General features: G+C 44.1%; 1 pseudogene; it reads left to right on the top strand.

The window, feature by feature from the left end:
- Nucleotides 1-1,568: 1,568 nt before the first annotated feature.
- Nucleotides 1,569-4,010, top strand: LOC102018807 (annotated as a pseudogene).
- Nucleotides 4,011-16,004: the final 11,994 nt, after the last annotated feature.

The following is a 16,004-nucleotide window of genomic DNA, read 5'->3' as shown; positions in this document are numbered from 1 at the left end:
GAAAAACAAAAAAGAAAAGCAAAACCAAAAACAAATCTAAAAATTTTGCCTCACAGAAAAAAATAATCACCCACAAGTGTTGGTTGAATACCTTCCTAGATGTCCTTTTTATATGTAGATAAACTGATGTAGAAATGCATATCTAATGTTACATAGTCAGGCTCATAAAGTATCCGTGCACTTGCGTAGTGTGCTTTTTTCACTGGAGCCCACGTGTCCAGGATGTATCTCCTGCTTCTGTTCAGACTGCTCCATGGCCGTGGCAGTAGAATGTCGTGGATGTGCCTTCAGCTATGTATGGGCCTCCTGTGGCGAAGACACACACACCCCTGTCTGGACCCAGAACACATCATGTCATGCGTGACAGCCTCCTCACTGGCCTTCCTGCTTTGCAGCCTTTGCCAGATCACCTACCTATCCTCCGCAGGGCAGCCAGAGCTGCTTTTAACCATGCCCATCAGACTGTGTCTGAAAAGGGTCTACAAACCCTTAAATCTCTTCTCATCATTCCTGAAGTCCAGACCTCTTACCTATGCTGAAAAGACCAATATTTTGCGTGATCTAGCCCTGCGTAGCTGGCTTCCTCTGACCTCTTCTTTTGCCAGGCTTACATCACTGATTTCTGGCTGAGAATCCCTGTGGCAGTTCACTCTGCCTGAGCCTCTGCTAGGTCTTTGACAACTGTCTTTTCCAGCACTGAGATCTCAGCTCAGAGAGCTCTCTCCCGGCACTCTTCCCCCAAGCAGTGCAGCTCCCTGGGTCCTGTCCCATTACTCTGTTTCCAAATTACAATGCTTCCTACTACAGAAATTATTTGACTGTTCTGTTTTCATATTTATTGTTTGTCTCCCTACCCTCATTGCCCCCATTCACCCAAGGGGAGGGATCTTGCTCACAGAAAGGGCACCCAAGTTTTGCGTAATTATTCGTTAAATAAATGAGTCAACCCCCAGCCTCTGCAAACTCAGCACTCTTAAAAACCTCATGCCCCCCTCCTCCCCAGCTCTCCCTTAAAATAACACTGCCTTTCAAAGTGAGCTTAGATGTTACTCTGTTCCCCAAAGAATCCAACCCTGAGCCCAGCTGCAGCTTTCCGACTCACCCTACTCCTCGGGGAGTGCTTCATTCCTCCCTCCCTCTGCCAGGAAAGCTCCCCGCACTTCTACTCTTGCACTCTTGTCATCTGGCCTCTGCTGCCCAAATGTTACCCGTCCTCAGCCCAGCTAAAATGTCCCCACCACCCGAAGCCTGTCATGTTTTGGGCTGCAGGAATGACTTGCTCTCACTTCTGTACTCAGGCAATGCTTTATCTGTTTTACCCCGGGGGCATTAGCATTTTATGTCTTCTAATATTGTCATTAGCATCTCCAGCTTAATCTTTCCTGCTAGATTATGAGTTCTTTGCTGGCAGAGACTGTGGCTTTTCTACCTTTTTACAACAATTAACATAGAGAAGGTGTCTTGCATATGTTAGCTCTTTCAATCCTCACCGGGACAATATGAGTTAGGAACTGGAGTTAGCCTCATTTTATAGATGAGAGTTTAAAACACTTGCCAGAGGTTACAGGATGAGTAAGTGGTGAAGCTAGGAGTTGACTCCACAGCTGGAACCCCTGACTGTGAGGCTAAAGCACTTCATACTGGTGCCTGTGGCCAGAACCCCCTTCTGTTGTTTTCCGTGTCTTTGTGCAGCAGCTGTAGACCCTCAGCTCCCAAGCCATGAGGGCTTTGAAGTAAAGGGCCTGCAGGGATACTGTTAGTGTGGAGGAAAACAAATCAAAGGACTGAAAGTTTAAATGTGAATCTGAGTTTTTGCCTGCAGGCCCTGCTTCTTACTCACTAATAACTAAAGAGTCAGGTTTGGGATCCAGATGGGGAGAGGGTGAGTTCCACGAAGCTGCTGTACTGAAGCATTTCCAAAATTATGCTCAGGCCTCCCTTCCCTGCTTATCTGTAATTTCATTTTCTGTGGTTTTAGTTACAGTGGTCAACTGCAGCCCAAACATATTAATGAAAATTTCTAGAAATAAATGATTTATAAGTTTGAAAATGTGTGCCATTCTGAGTATCGTAATGAAATCTTGCACTTTCCCATCCCACTCTGCCCAAGACATGTTTCATACCTTTGTCTGGTGTATCCACATGGTATACACTGCCCTCTTGGAAGTCACTTTGTATCAGCCTGGATTATCAGATCAAATATCATGGTACTGCAGTGCTTCTGTTCAAGGATTCCTTGCTTTACTTCCCAATAGCCCCCAAAGCACATAAGTGGTGATACTGGCAATTCAGATATGCAAAAAAAAAGTCATAAAGTCTTTCCTTAAGTGAGAATAAGATATTTTCAGGAAGAGACTACATTCACATAAATTTTATTATATTATATTATTATATCTGTCCTATCTTATTATTAGTTATTATTGTTAATCTCTTAGTGTGCCTAGTTCATAAGTTAAGCTTTATTACAGTAATGTATATGTAGGAAAAACAGAATATGTATAGAGCTTAGTACCATCTGCCATTTCAGGCATCTACTGGGGGACCATGGGACATGACCCCTGAGGATAAGGAAGAATGCTACACCATCATTTGTTTACCCTTGTTCCAATTCTGATTGTTTCCTGCTTTAGGTTATAAATATAGTCACTAAAACATTCTTATGTATAGTCTTTTTATAGACATGTTTGCATTTTTCTCATGCAAATATCTAAAGGAGTGGAATTGCTGGGTAGGTGTATGTTTACCCTTATAAGAAATTGTCAGAGCTGTGTGTGGTTGTGCATACCTATATTCCTAGCACTGTGGGAGGCTGAGGCAGGATAATTGCAAGCGCAAGTCTAGCCCGGGCAACTTACGGATTTAGACCCTGTCTCAAAAATTTTAAAAAGGGCTGGGGATGTAGCTCATTGTGAAGGCCATAAGCTCAATTCTCAGCATTACCAACAAAATAAAACAAAATGAAACAAAATCTGCCAGGCCATTTCCTCAAGTGGTTGACCAAATTTACACTGTTATCAACAGTATAGGGGGGCTGGGGATTTAGCTCAGCGGCAAAGCGCCTGCCTGGCAAGTGCAAGGTCGTGAGTTCAGTTCCCGGTACCAGAGAAAAACCAAAAAAAAAAAAAAACCAACCAAAAAACAGTATATGATAGTTGTAGCAACTCCATACCCTTGCCAACATTTAACACTGGCAATCTTTAAAGTTCAAAGTATTGGGGCAGAGCTGCAGGCACATGGTGCAGTTGCTCTTCTGCAACCACCACCAAGGTGCCATTGCAGCTAGGTGTGGACACCCAGGTTGAGCAGCCTCCAGTGCCAAGTTGCAGAGTCGGGGGTGGGATGAGTTGCAAGAAGAGAACCGGCAGGGCTCCTGGGTGGAACTGCACTTCAGCAATATAGGGAAGGGAGCAGTGTTCCAGCTTCAGTTTTTATTTATACTGGTGACATGGAAAAAATACTGCCAGGTGCGCAGCCTGAGTCTGGATGGAGTAGCTCACTGTGACAGCCTACCTCCTTCACAGACACCACAAGAAACTAACAGAGCGTCTGAAACAGATACACAGAGCGTTGGAGAAAAGAACGGCTCTCAGTCCGAGGAGGATTAGATTGAGAGAAGGAAAGAAGTCGAAAGCATCTTGAAGAAAGCTCCGATTGGTTATGCGACTGGTCACGTCAGCCAGAAAATATACCCAAGGAGCTCCTCTAAACACCCAAAGTTGGGCCGGGGATTTAGCTTAGCAGCATTAAGCGCTTGCCTGGCAAGCCTGAGGTCATGAGTTCGATTCCTGGTATGAAAAAAAAATAAAAAAATAAACACCCGAAGTGCGCAGCTACTCTTAGCATGAGAAACACACATGACTGTTAGGAAGGGCCAAAATTTCTCAAGGTTTTTTTTTTTTTCTGTCTCTGCTGCTGTCTCCTCTACTCGCCATTGGATTGGGATCTACACTGGAAGGTGTCTGACAATATCCGCCAGCACTCTGGTGAAGAATTGCATCCAACTTTGCTGACATGGTGGGGATTTGTACCTGAGCTTGTGACAGCTGATTTGGAGACCTATCGCCATCATCGGGTGGCCACACCACTGGTTTATTCTGTACATGCTGTGCTCCTGATTAGTAAAGTAAAAGAATAGACACTAAAATCATGCTGATCTATAATTATACTTATGGGATCAATTAATGGGCATAGCATACCATTATCTACTCTAAGAATTCAGTAGTACATTTTCTTTGGATATTAGATGTAAGTAGTATAAATAATTTTAATACACTAGTCATGAGGCATGTAGTATTTTAAAATGCCTAACCTTAATTCAGTTAAAATACTTTATATTTCAAGGAATGAATAACATTGATATTAAAATCACTACATTGCTGGGCATAGGGGTGGTGCATGTGTAATCCCAGCACTTGGGAGGCTGAGGTAGGAGGATTGCTGTGAGTTTGAGGCCAGCCCGGGCTACAATAGTGAGTTTAAGGCCAGCATGAACTATGCAGTGAGACCCTGTTTAAAAAAAAAATGGAGGGAAGGAGAAAAGAAGAAAGAATTATATATATATATATATTATATATATATATATATATAACCTTTTCTTCCAAGTATCCAATCTGCTGTTTAGTTCATCCAGTGAAGTTCTCATTTTAAATGTACTTTTTAGTTGTGGAGTTTTTAAGTTTCTGTTTCTCTATGAGCTCAGTTATTATATCCACCTTTTCCTTGAAATTTTTAAAACATATTTATAATAAATGTTTTAAATCCTTGTCTACTAATCACACCATTTCTGTCATCTCTGGGTCCGCTTCACTTGATTTTTATTGGTTACTCACTCTTCCTAGTTATGGCCTGCTTTTCCTGTGGATCACATGTTTGATAACGGTGATGGCATGAGAGATATTGTGGTAACTATATTGTTCAGAGTCTGGAATTTATTGTCTTCTACTAAAGGCTTTGAACATTTTTTTCCAGCAGACACTGAATTCACTAGTGATCAATTTGATCTTTTAAAGGATTATTTTTAAGCTTTGTGAGGATATGTCTACAGTTATCCTTATCCTGGTGCTTGAACAGCTCTGGACCTTAAACTGCAGTTTTTATAAGATCTCTGTTGAACACTAGATCATCTGCTGTAGATGACCAGAACTTATGCGAATCCTAGTGCTGTGACTTTTCAGCTCACACTTCCTTTGTAACTATTCTCTGCCAGGCAATGCAGAATGTAATCTTGAGTATTTGCTTTATGTTTGGCTAAGGATTAAAGGGGACCCCTATACAAATTTTAGAGTTCTTTCCCTACATAAATTTTTTTTTTTTTTTTTTTGTGTGTGTGTGTGTCATGCTGACAGTTGAACCCAGGGCCTTATGCACACAAGGCAAGAGCTCTCACACTGAGCCACATCCCCAGCCCACCCATACACAAATCTTTGCAATTCCAGTGGGCTCAGCATCCCTGAGCTCTAACCTGTACTCTGTGCTCTGCTTGGAGCTCACCTCCCTGTGATTTGGACAAATACTTCCAAGCAGAGAGCCAGAGCAACCTCTCTAATGGGTCACAGTCCACTACTATCTGCTGTTCACATTTTGAAATAGTTACTTTATGTATTTTTGCATGGTGAGAGAGCTGGTCCAGACCCAGTTATTTTATCAGGACCTGAAGCAGAAGTCATAGTTTTTATTTTCAGGAATTGCTTTTTGTAATTTAATTTTGTTTTGTAATTATATGGAATACTTACATGACTCCAAATCAAATCTATAAAACGACACATTCATAGATGTCTAGCTAGTTTGTATGTTTATATTTCCACTCTATTCCTTTCAACTTTCTATATGTAGCAATTAAAAATACCAGTTATGCTTTACTTTGCCTTTCTTTGTTAAGATAAGCAGGTGTGTGTTTGTATGCACGTGCATGTTTTGTATTCACAGCCTACTTACATAAACTCTACATACTTTCCCCTAGCTTGCTTTTCCCCCCATGTAACTATGTAATCTTGTGATTAGTCAACAGTAGTGTCCAGAGAAATAGTTCATTCCTTCATTATAGTTGCATAGTTCTCAACTGTAAGAGTCTCCAATTTGTCCTGGTTTTCCAATTTTAGCATCAAAAGTTCCTTGTGTCCTGAACAAAGCAGAATGGTTGTCACCCTGTTATTTTATGGGTGTATTGTATATGGTTTATTCCATCAGTCTTCCTTGAATGGATATTTAGGTCGTTCCTAACCTTTTACTACTACAAAAATTCTTCAACAATGGCTCTCTGCATACATCTCTCATATTTGTCACTATTTTTTCTGTGTTGTATATATAGAAAATAGGGTTGCTGGTTTACAGATAAATGTGTATGTAATTTTTCCAGATTTATCAATTCTCCTTCATAGGGATGTATAATTTTTCCAAGTCTACCACCAGAGTTTGAGAGCCTGTTTCTTTAACTTGTCAAGCCTTTGTTTTTTCCCCAATTGAATACATAGGAAATCATACTCTGATATAGTTTTAATTTACAGTTTCTCTTATTATGAGCAAGTCTGAGTATATTTTCAAAAGGTTAAGAGCCACTTGGCTTCTTTCTCTGTGGATCATCTGTACAATTTGCTAGCCTACTTTTCTCTAAACTTATTGGCCTTTTTTCTGTCAGATTTTAAAAGCTCTTTTATATACTAAGAATATGAATAGTTTGATATAAATTGTGAGTATTATTACCAGTTTGTCATTCATCTTTTTCTTATATCATAACTTCTTTTGCCATGTAGAAATATTTTAAAATGAAATACACATACGTATATATTCTCTGTTACATATGGATTTTAAGTCACAATTAGGAATGGTTTCTACATTCTCAGGCTATGGAGAAATTCACCTGTGTTTTCTTCTAGTACTTCTATGGTTTTATTTATTTTTTTACTAGTACATGTTTGCACTACAGTATATGCAGTTTACAGTCATCTTGGAGAGTGGGAACATGTATATAATACAGCTTGATTCTTTTTTTTAATTCTTCCTTTCCTGTAAATCCCTTTTCCACATTTGTGCTCTTATTGATATTATTAATCTTATCTCATGTTTATGATATATAATGATTCATTCATTGAAGTTATCAGGTTCCTGTACATGGCGCATCTTTATTCCACTTATCCCCCTACAACACACATTCTCTTGGACCTCTTTCCATTTGCAAGAGTTCTGTCTTCTTGTCTCCTTCTCTTCATCCTTTATTGTGTTTTTTGTTTGTACTTTGCCTTACTTTAAGAAGAGATACCACATGGTATTTAAGCTTGTGTGTCTGATTTATTTCACTCAACACTGTATTTTCCAGGTACATCCATTGTCCTGCAAATGTCTCAAATTTGTCTTTCTTTATAGCCAAGTAGTATTCTATTGTGTGTAGATACCACATTTCTTTATCCATTCATCTGTTGGTGGGTATATAGACTCCTTCCAGGATTTAGCTGTTATGAATTATGCTGCTATAAACATTGGTATGCATATATCACTATAGTATGATGTCTTTAGCTCTTCGGAAGGATACCTAGAAGGGGGATAACTGGGTCATATAGAATTTCTAATTTTAGGTCTCTGAGGAATTCCCATACTGATTTCCATAATGGTTGTACTATCTTATATTCCCACCAACAATTTAGGGGAGGTCCTTTTTCACTACAGCCATGCCAGCACTTGTTTTTTAAATTTTTTTGTTTTTTATTTCTTGACGATTGCCATTCTTTCTGGTGTGAGATGGAATCTTACAGTTGTTTTAATTTGCATTTCTCTAATGGCCAGGGATGTTGAACATTTTTCATACACTTGGGCTAACAGTTCACTGGGAGCTGGATAAGTAACATAAGTCACAATATTGATAAAAGCTAAACTAAGACAGAGGCTCTAAGCTCTTCAAAAATTATCTCAGTTTTTCCAGTGGTCTCTGATGAAACTGTGGCAAGCCAAGTGTAGCCTACATGCTTGGTTAGCATGAAAATTTTTAAAGTTTTGAATTTGCTAGTATTCAGAAATTAAATGATTTTACATAACAATATAGATTTTCAAATTATGTAAAGATAATACAAGTTTTAGGCCCAGTGGGCCATGTCCCCACGTGACAAGGCCAGCAGGAGTTGAGTGACTGGTGTCTTCTAGACCAGGTATGAACTCCCAGTTTCCCCTCACATCTCCATTGCAGTTACCTGGTGAGGCTCTGAGGGTATTTGAATCTATACGTCCCCTGCTTAAAACAGCTCGAAAAGAAGAAATGATGTCCTTGGCCCTGGCACATACAGGAAATACTCGTGGAATGAACACATTCCCACTTGGCAGTCAGGTTCTGAGAGCTGCGCAGATTGAGCGGGGGTCACGTGACAGATGGTGGCTGAGAAAGGCGTCCAGAGACATCCTGCCTGGCTGCACAGCCTGCACCAGGCGTCTCACGGCTGTCCAAGTACTTGCCCATGTGTACTTTCTCACCTATTAGCTGGCTAATGGCTGTAGACTTGGTCTCGGGCCTTTAACTACCTCAGCTGTTCTCAGTTGGAATGTTAGTAACTGCCCCATTAACACAGACCCTCGGGAAGAAAGCCTCAGGCGTCAAGAAAAAAATGGGTCTTACGTGACTTTGCAACTTCATGGAGTCAGGCTTGTGTCTCTTCCTTGTTCTCTTTCCACATAGCTCAGCCTTGTCAAATCTGCTGACTTTTGGCCCCTGGGGACAGTGTGAAGGCAGAACTAGGGTGGCTCTAGACGAGGTGGGCGCCTGCACCCATCACTCAGGGCCTTCTTTACCACCTTGGAGGGAAGATCAGAGGGCTCAAGGCCTCACACGCCTCAGGGCTCAGGCCTCTCCCTCCTCTAACATCTGGAGCTTCACCAGGTAATTGCCTTAAAAAAAAAACCTTCCTTTTAATTGAACAAAAAGTATTGAGCACTTCGTCCTCTGTGTCAACCACTGTCCTGCGTCCTGTCAGCCAAGGATGGGAGAGTTCCGGAGCCGTGTTCCTGCCTTCTAGTGGGGGAAGCAGAAATGAGCGTGGAGGGAGGAAGGAGGCATGGTAGGATCAGGACAAGGGCCGCAGGAGTGCCAACTAATGCAGGATGGTCAGCAAGACTTCCAGCTGAGACCTCAGTGACGGTGCAGCAGTGCTCTGCAGCGAGAGGGAACGGACTGCGTGAGGACCCAGGGCCAGCTGTGCGGTCACTGGACCCAGCTCCATGGGCTGGAGCTCGGAGGAAGGGCCGAGAAGACAGGAAAGCAATGCTGAAGCGGCCGATGGGTAAACTGCAGTGAATGCTTACTAACTGGCTGCCGCTAAACATTTTCTCTGCACAATGGGATGTTAGGGAAACATATCCTTTACCCCAGGACCCGCAGAGCATCAAGAAGTGCTATTTCTCCCTCTTTTGATTAGAACTGCCAGTGATGGTGTCCAGACACACTCTCCTGGGCAAATTGGAAGGCGGCAGAGCGAATCTGTCACACCAATTTCCCTTTTCAATGATGTTTTCGATCATGATTGAAAACAAAAGGAGGCAGTTGGAGGAGCAGTGTCTGAGGAGGGCTCCCTTCCCTCCCCTCCCATGTCACACCCCTAGCAGCCAGTCCAAGGGGACATGGGGAGGGTGTTGGAGGGCCCCAAGGATACCTCCCGCAATTTAGGGAGTCTGCAAGAACAGACTGACTGGTCACCCTCAGCTGGACACCTGCTGAGTGGCGGAGCCTCCTGTCCCAGCTGTGCTGCATGGAGCTGAATGTGGTGAGCTAGCTGGGCCTGTAGGAACCTTGCTCAACTGGGGTTCCCCAGAGTTTAGGGCTGAATGTGAACATGGAGACTGAACGATGCTGAGGAAGGGAGGAAGGACTGCTCAGGAAGCAGGGAGTTGGGGTGTAGTCTCAGGTCCTGGCAGCTGCCCGTGAAGGGACCTGGAGGCTTCCAAAAAAGACTCAGCCACCCATGGGAGATTTAGTGTACCCTGGAGGGAGAAAGACTAGCCTAGGGCCCTGGAAGGGCTGAAGGATGTATAGGCTGCCCCTCTCTGGGTGGCCCTCAGAAGTGCATTAAGCTAAACTAAATGCCACTCCCAGGAAAAGCAGAGCCACCACCAATACACACCAAGACCATCACTTCAGCAGAATCACACGGAAAGACACTGGCCCTTGGAAGGGCTGGGGCCACCTCCTTGCTTCTACCAGGTGGTCACGTGGCAACATGTTGGCTGCCTGTCTTGGACACTGGACACTAGAGGAGAAAAGTAAGAGAGAAGATGTAGACATTGCTCCAAGGTGCTAAGGAAGAGGGAGAATGAATGAAGAGGCCAAGCCTCTTCCCCACTTCCGGTCATATTCCTTGAGCCGTCAGCCCAGACCAAACTAGGAGGATGAAAGAAATGAGATTTAAAACAAGCAGGAGTTTAAAGGACTGTACTTTTATGATCTGAATGCTTTGGCATCTGCTGACATCATCATTACCAAATACATAAGGTGGTGGACTTGACTGGGTATAACTCAAGGCGGAAAATGGAAGGGAACAAAAGGTTGTTTTCATGACCGATGAATCAGTTACTCATTCATTATACCACTGAGTCCTCAAACCAATCATATGAGGCTGAGTACCATTATTATCTCAGTTTTAGAGATGAGGGTACCAAGGATCCAAGAGATTAGGGAGTTTAATCAAAACTCGAGCTACTGACTGAGGCACTACTGTTGGACTTTAAGGCAACATCACTGACTGACACCCCTTCCTCACAGGGGAGCTGAGGCTGCACTCTGCCCAGGGCAAGCATTTCCCCTGTCAGCTCCTGTTGGAATGAATGCAGAGATGAGGCCTTCCCACCTGCCCAGGTTTCTTATTCCATTTTCAGACGCCTGTTGAAATAAGAAGTCGTTCCTTTTTTTCCAGGACTGGGGATTGAACCCAGGGCCTTCACACTGAGCTACATTCCCAGCCCTTGCTAAGTTGCTAAACTGCCCAAGCTGGGCTTGACAACTCCATCCTCCTGCCTCAGCTGCCAAGAGTGCTGGGGTTATAGGTGTGGGTCATCACGCTTAACTGTTAGTTTCATCTTTGTAGGGCTTTGTGGTCAACACCCACAACACCCATTCAGTGAGTATTTATGGGGCACCTCCCGCTATGCTGAGAGCTGTGCGAAGTATTAGATCTCCCACCTACTCTGAGAAGAGGACTCAGCAGGCAGTTCTTTCATCTGTCTTCTGCAGATGAAGTAAGAGAGGTAAAAAAGACTGGTGATTTGCCTAAGGTCACACAGAACCACTGCCATCACCACCACCATCACACTTCTGTGTGTGCCAGGCGCTGTGCTGTCTCTTCCCAGTCTGGTGGGATTTTAAAGTTCCTGTCCATACATTCTCACTGCCTCAGCCAGCTTTCCCTATTTGTCTTCCTGATCTCTGACTTCCTGCATGTATCCTCTGGCTACAGGACTGATTCTCTGTCTTGGGGAAGGTCCTGCTGCAGGGAGCCAGGGAATGGCATGAATCTTAGAGAAAAGCAAAGAATTTGACTTCTTTCCCCAGCCCTGGCTCATCAGGCCTGCTGCTATAGGAGAAGGCACTGACAGTTCAAAGAATGGGCCCTTGATTAATATCTCATACTCTATAAATAAGTGAGCAGAGACATGGTCTGAATGCACGGCTTAGGTGCTGCCTTTGTGCCCTTTATCACTCCGCACACCTCAGCATGGCCCTGGCCTCAAGATTTACAGCGTGAAACGCTCAGCCAGGCTCTGTGGAGCTTCTAAGTTTGGCAGTGGGTCTCCTCTGTTCTTCGATCCCAAGGAGCTACCTTCTCTCTGCACTTTCCAGTTGCCTACAGCTGGTAATCAGTTTACCATGACAAAGTGGTTAAAAGCTGGGCTTGCATGGGTTCAAATCCCAGCTCTGCCACTTCTGAGTTTGTGACCCTGTGTGAAAGCCTCAGCTTCTCTGACATACTGAATAAAAATGATGAGAATAGTGCATACCCTAGAATTTATATTCTGATTAGGAAGACAGACAATAAATAGGCAGTTACCTCTACAAGCATTTCAGTTAGTGCTGAGCACCATGTTGGAGAGTGAGCGAAGCTGGTCAAGGAGAGGTTCTCTGAGGAGGTCCTATTTAGGCTGAGGCATTAATGATGAGAAAGAGCTGGTCTGAAGAGGAGCTACAAACAGCTGGCTCCAGGCAGAGAAGGAAAAGAGAGTGAGTGTGGCCAGGGAATGGGACTCTGGGCAAGCTCTCTGAGGAGGGCCTGGCCAGGGAAAGCCTTGGTCAGAGAGGGCCCCAGGGCTGGGGGACAGTGGGAAGGTTGGCCAGCCTCCCACTAGAGGTACAGTGTGGGTGTGGGTGTGGGTGTGTGGGGAAGAAGGTCTGAAAGGTTGCGCTGGCATTAACGAAGTGGTGAAATCTTAGGGATGGAAGAGAAAGGAAAAAGACCATAGTGGGAGACACTGATGCTGTCGTGAGGCCCATCAGCTGGTCCCTAGGTTCTGTCCCACAGCAGCACCTTCCAGCCTCCGGGGTGGGGTCCTGTGAGGTGTGGAGGGGAGGCAATTGGTCCTTGTGATAGTAATTGATTTGTGTCAAGTTGTGTAACGAACACCCAACTAAACTGGATCAGCGTAGATCTGGGTGTGGCTGAGGGGATTTACTGGGACTTGCTGAGTGTGAGTGATGGCAACCAATGGCCTTGCCACCTACATGGTATAAAAGAGAAGCAAAGAAGAAGGCTCGCTTCTGTTTCTTGGGAGGAGCTCCAGTCCTTCACCTGCACCTTGGGTGACGCCTCCTGACTTTGGCCATGGTGCACCCACACGCACACCCACACTATACCTTGTGGGAGGCTGGCCAACCTTCCCACTGTCCCCCAGCCCTGGGGCCCTCTCTGACCAAGGCTTTCCCTGGCCAGGCCCTCCTCAGAGAGCTTGCCCGGAGTCCCACTCCCTGGCCATACTCATGCCCCTTTCCTTCTCTGCTTGGAGCCAGCTGTTTGTAGCTCCTCTTCAGACCAGCTCTTTCTCATTATTAATGCCTTAGCTTAAATAGGACCGCCTCAGAGAAAGTTCTCCTTGACCAGCTTCGCTCACTCTCCGACATGGTGCTCACCACTAACTGAAATGCTTGCAGAGGTAACTGCCTATTTATTCAGCCACAGCGCAAACTCTTCGGCCTCCTGATATGGACTCGAGTGGGATACACTGAGCTCCTGGCCTTCGACTGCATCCACTGGATCTCCAGCTCAGACAGACCTGTTGCCCTCTTCCACACTGACTCTGTGGGCAGCCATTCTAAGTCAACCTTGTCAAGTCCTATCTATTTGTATATCTTACATTACATCTGTTTCTCTAGTAAGCACTGACTGATGCAAAATGTGTGGGTTACCCCAGTGTGTGGGGTGACTGGTGTCAGTCATACTTTTCTGACCCCAGGCCTCTCGCCTTTGTTCCCTTTTTTACTAACTGATATTATTAATATTTACTAAACTATTCTCCAGAGCAGGTCTCATTTTGTCATTTATACAGTGAAGTGCCAATAAGATTTCCAAATATAACAGCTACTGAGTTATAGTTTTTTGTCAATCACTGTGCAAATACTCACAGAATAACTGATTTTAAGCTACCTGGCTAATATCTGGTGGTTCTGCTGGCAAAAGATGCACACCATCCGCTCTCAGGAGCTGGTGCTGGCTGGGTCCGGCACACCTCTGCATTTATCCCTGAAAAGTAACAGCCAGCATTTATGAAGCACTTACTAGTATTGGACACAGCTGCAAGCACATTGTATGTACCAATGGAAAACCACTCTTTGGGGAGAAGCCATTAATACTTCCACTGTACAGGCAAGAAATGTCACTTGCTCCAGAGATCTATGTAGTTATAACAGATGGAGCTTAGACTAAATTCAAAGAATCCAGCTCCCAGAGCCGGTGTTCTTTGGATTTTCTTTTTAATTTTGACATTTTACTGTTAAAATTTTTATTGCCATGTAGATTATGTAAAGTGAATGAATCCTAAGTGACAGATCAATACATTTCTTCCCATCTATCTATCTATCTATCTATCTATCTATCTATCTATCTATCATCTATCTCCTTGTAACCAGATTGAAACATAGCAGCACATTTGAAGCCCCTACCCCATTCCATCACCCCTCCCCGTTATGTTCATCCTGCAAAGGAGCAGCCACTTGGATTTGTATCACCATAACTGCGTTTTGTCTGTTCTTGAGTTTTATGTAGACAGAATGATTCAATAGCTCATCTTTGTGTCTGACTTCTTTCTCTCTAATGATACGCCTGGGAGATCAATCCGTGTCATTACATTTATCAGTCTTCTTTTGCACTGTCATGCAGTATTCTACAGTGTGTGAACATACCACAGTATATTTATCTGCTCTCTTATGGATGGTCACTGGGGTTGTTTCCACAAAGTGTACTCACACTTTGCTATGATAGGTAGCCCCTCAAAATTCCTGAGATTTCATGAGTCTTTCTGTCTCGAGGGATCTGCATCCTCAGCATGTGGGGTGAGTGGTGTCACTGGATGTATTAGATTCTGATTGTATCTGTAACAAATTACTGCAGACTCGGTGGCTTATAGAAACACAGATGCATCATCCTACGTCTATAGGAGCTAGAAGTCTAAAATGGGTCAGCAGAGTGTCGCTGTTTCTGGAGGCTTTATGGGTAAAAGCCTTTTCCTTTCCCTTTGCAACTTTTAGAGGTCACTTACGTCACTCCAGCCTTGGCTTCTGCCACACATTTCCTCTCCTTCCTTTTTCTTACAAGGATCCTGTGATCACACTGGGCCTACCCAGCTAATCTGAGAAAAGTTCACCAATCTCAGAAGTCTTAACTTAATAATACCTGCAAAGTCCTTTTGCCCTGTAGGTAACATGCCCACAGGCCTGGGGGATGGCAGCACGGATGTCTTTGGGAGGCCTTTGTTGTGCCTCTCTCTCCAGACTATCTGCTGAATAAAGAATCTTGATGTAATGAATGGAGCCCTGGGGCGGGGATCAAGAGCCCAGGGTTTTAGTCTGGACCCTGTGTTGACCCATGGTGGGAACTCGAGTAATCCTTTGGCTCTGAGCCTCAGGGAGGTATAAACTGAAGACCAGGCCAAATGATTTCTGTCACACATGCATTCCTGTTCCACTGTGTAGCATTCTGCAGACAAACTTAAGGATTGTGGTCCCAGCTAGCCACACTTTTTTTCTGTGTGTGATCATCTCTTCTTACCCCAGGGGAAAAGGAGCATGTTTTCTGAGATGACACTCTCCTGCACACACACACACACACACACACACACACACACACACACACACGTCTTCTCTTTCTTCCTTTTCATCATATGGCCTCTGGGCCCTTCATTCTGAACACCTTTGAATTCCTGCTATTGATTTTCCAGTCTCCTTGGGTCATACCCTCCCACTCTCATTTTTTCTTTAAGTGGAAATTTGAAAACCCAATTTGGGGGAAAAAAAAAAGATTGCCTACATGATTTCAGGGGCTGGGCTGATCGAGCAGCTCTCCAAGGAATCTGAGAGCTAAGCTCTGGGGAAGAAGTAATGGAGATGTCCTAATTATTCATTTCTGATACGAACTGACCCACTCTTTCATTTGTATTCAATGGCTGCTTGAGCCCAATAACTATTAAAAGAGAAAGCTGAACACAGGGTTATTTTCTCTCTCTTTTTTTTTTTTTTTGCCAAACAGAAAGCCTGCTTTGTTGCAAAATGAATAAAGCAAAAGCCTGCTGGACCTCCATATTTTCTAGTAGTCAGTCAGTTGATCTTTTCCAGCTGGCAGCTTATGGCTCTCTTTCACCGATAGGGTCATTTATTAACCTCACTTTCCCAAGTTATACGGCAGTCAGTACACGTACTTTGGGGTCAGAGGCTCACACACTCAGCAGTGCTCATTATGTATCTACTTTAAGTCGGGTACTGTGGCTGGCACTGGGGACGACAATAAGCAAAACAGACAAGAGGACTGCCCCCTTGAAGCTGGTACTGATGGGGT

This window comes from Chinchilla lanigera, unplaced genomic scaffold (genome assembly GCF_000276665.1).
Source record: "Chinchilla lanigera isolate Chin_1 unplaced genomic scaffold, ChiLan1.0 scaffold00007, whole genome shotgun sequence".
Lineage (NCBI taxonomy): Eukaryota > Metazoa > Chordata > Mammalia > Rodentia > Chinchillidae > Chinchilla > Chinchilla lanigera.
The sequence above is the reverse complement of the archived record's forward strand: the minus strand, read 5'-3'. Positions and strand labels throughout refer to the sequence as shown.